Consider the following 2872-nt stretch of genomic DNA (forward strand, 5'->3'; position numbering starts at 1 on the left):
AGATTGCTAGAGCAGATATCAGGTATAATATGATGATAATGTAGTAAGGTATGATAAGATGAGATGGTCATACCATTTGGGGTATTTATAGCCGAAGGTAGGTTTCCAAGGAGGTATGGCCGGCTGCAACAGTGTTCCTGTTCATCAACAGTAGCCTACGCACGTGCCCTGCTGGTAGTTGGTGGGTAGGCAGCGGCTGATAGTGACCAGGCCTGCTGTATACTATTCCCTTTCCACCAACTGCCGGCTACGCACGTGGTATGACAGTAGTTGGTGAGTAGGCAGCGGCTAATAGTGATACAGTACAGGAGCATGCTGCTCGCCATACTGTATCAGTGAGCTGTCGTATCTCTGATCAGATCTTTCGCCCATACCTTGTCAGGTACAGTAAAAGATCCTTCAGTATACAGACTGGCTTATTTGGGCGGGAGTATTCCCCCTCCCGCCTCTGTGCGGGATTACTCCCGGCTTTGCTCATTCCTTCAGGTGACACTGAATGATCGAGAGCTAAGTACCTTGTGCGTGTAGCCATGCTGCGCGGGTGGCCTTCCCTCATGGCTTGTATCCGAGGCTGCGGGAACAGGCGGAGTCCTTCACCATGGGAGGCATTTCCTGCGGGAACAGCTTGCGTACTGCGCGTAAGGACGTCACGTCTCTGAGCATGGTTGGTCCTGCGGATCCAGTTGGTCTCTGCGCAGACGTCCCTGTTTAAGGTGAGTCTTGCGGGTCCAACTGGGCTCTGCTGGGACCTACCTCTTCAGATAGGTTCAAATCATTACAAATAAAACGTTAATATGAAATTTTTTTGCTATAAAAAAATAATATAATCACTAATTTTATAGTTTATAAAAACACTAATTAATAGTTTCTGAAACGACTAATTTTAAAAGTAACATTAATAACACAAAATATGTTTATAAATAATTTCAAATATTCAAATAATAATAAATTTATAAAAACTAATATATATAAAATAAAAAAACAAAACAAAACAACAATAGCCTGCCTAGTAAATTGTAAAAAGGAAATGAGAAAAAAGAAAAGCATACTATACAAGTAAAACAAAAGTGGCGTGACACTAACTTGTTAAAAAAAAAACCATGGGTATCAATGACTAATGCACTTTTTTTATCACAATGTTTAACAATTGTTTTTTTTTTATCAAGAATCCATTACATAACCAATCACATATTAATTTAGTGGTATGATATCTAGTATTCACCATCACATATGTGAGATGAGTTCTAATTGTTACAAGTGCAACGTTCATATTAAATTTTGTTGCGGGAAAAAAATAATCTATCGCAATTTTTTTAGAATTTATAAAACATTAATTTTAAAACTAACAATAATAAGACAAAATATGTATATAACTAATCACAAACAATCAAATAATAATAACCTTATAAAATTTATGAAATAGAAAAAAAAAACAACAATAGTGTGCCTAATAAATTGGAAAAAAGAAAAGGGAAAAAGAAAAGCTTAATAAATATCTAACAAAAGGTGACAGGACATTAAGTTTTTTTTTTTTTTTTTTTAAAAAACATGGGTGTGTATCAATAACGGGGGCATTTCTTTAACACAAAGGTTAACAAACTTTTTTTATTTTTTTTTATCAAAAATCGATTACATAACTCATGAACCATTGGTTTAGTGTACGGAATCTAGTATTCATTCTCACATATGTGAGATGAGTTTAAATCATTACAAATGAAACGTTAATATGAAATTTTTTTGCTACAAAAATAATCCGTCGCTAATTTTATAGTTTTTGAATACATTAATTAATAGTTTGTGAAAAAACTAATTTTAAAAGTTACATTAATAACACAAAATATGTTTATAACTAATTTCAAATATTCAAATAATAATAAATTTATAAAAATTAATATATAGAAAACAAAATAAAAAACACAAAACAACAATAGCGTGCCTAGTAAATTGTAAAAAGGAAAAGAGAAAAAAAGGGTACTGTATATGTAAAACAAAGGTGGTGTGACATTAAATTGTTTAAAAAAACCATTGGTATCAATAACTCGGGCACTTCTTTATTACAATTTTTAACAATTTCTTTATCAAGAATCTATTAGATAACCCATCACCTATTGGTTTAGTGGGGTGGTACCTAGTATTTACTGTAATGGCCTCGGTTCGGAGTCCTACATTGGACGTTGGATTTACTCATAAACACAATTTTTAATATCAGAATGAATGAAAATTTTTACATTCACATACTTACATATACATATCCAAAGATACATATTACATACTTAACCAGTTTACTCTCAGAAACGGGAATTTGGTAAAGAATGAATTTGGTGGCTATGGTTGTTATAAATGAGATGGTGGCTACATTATAGGGAGAGCCTAGGGTTTCATGTTTAATTTTTCATCTAATAACACTTAACACCTTCATACTTTAAATAATTACATTTATCTTTTATACTTCATCTAGACCCAATTTATTTAAATACCGAACGAAACTTGGGATGTTACAATTTTGTACCCTCATGAATTTTTCACGAAACTCGAAATTTCGCATAGTTATACAGTTTATACAAAACCTAATAATTTTTCACATTTTGTGCTTGTAGCGTGTCTTCTTCCCGCCTCATCAACCGTAGTCGTGGAAGCCCTTCCTACAATCATGTCTCAGCTCCAAACCGTGAATGCCATTGCCACCACCGTGAATCAAAACCTAACTGCTTGCTCCTTCAAGCAATTCACGAATGCTAACCCAACTGATAACGTTGGAGCCAAGGATGCTACCACCCTCCTCCAATGGTTTGAACATATGGAAAGTGTGTTTCTCCATTGTGCGTGTCCAGAAGACAAAAATACCACCTACGCCTCAAGCCCCTTCAAATCA

This window comes from Bidens hawaiensis, unplaced genomic scaffold (assembly GCF_021521415.1).
Source record: "Bidens hawaiensis isolate Kalapana, Puna unplaced genomic scaffold, B.hawaiensis_p1.1 tig00007372_1, whole genome shotgun sequence".
NCBI lineage: Eukaryota > Viridiplantae > Streptophyta > Magnoliopsida > Asterales > Asteraceae > Bidens > Bidens hawaiensis.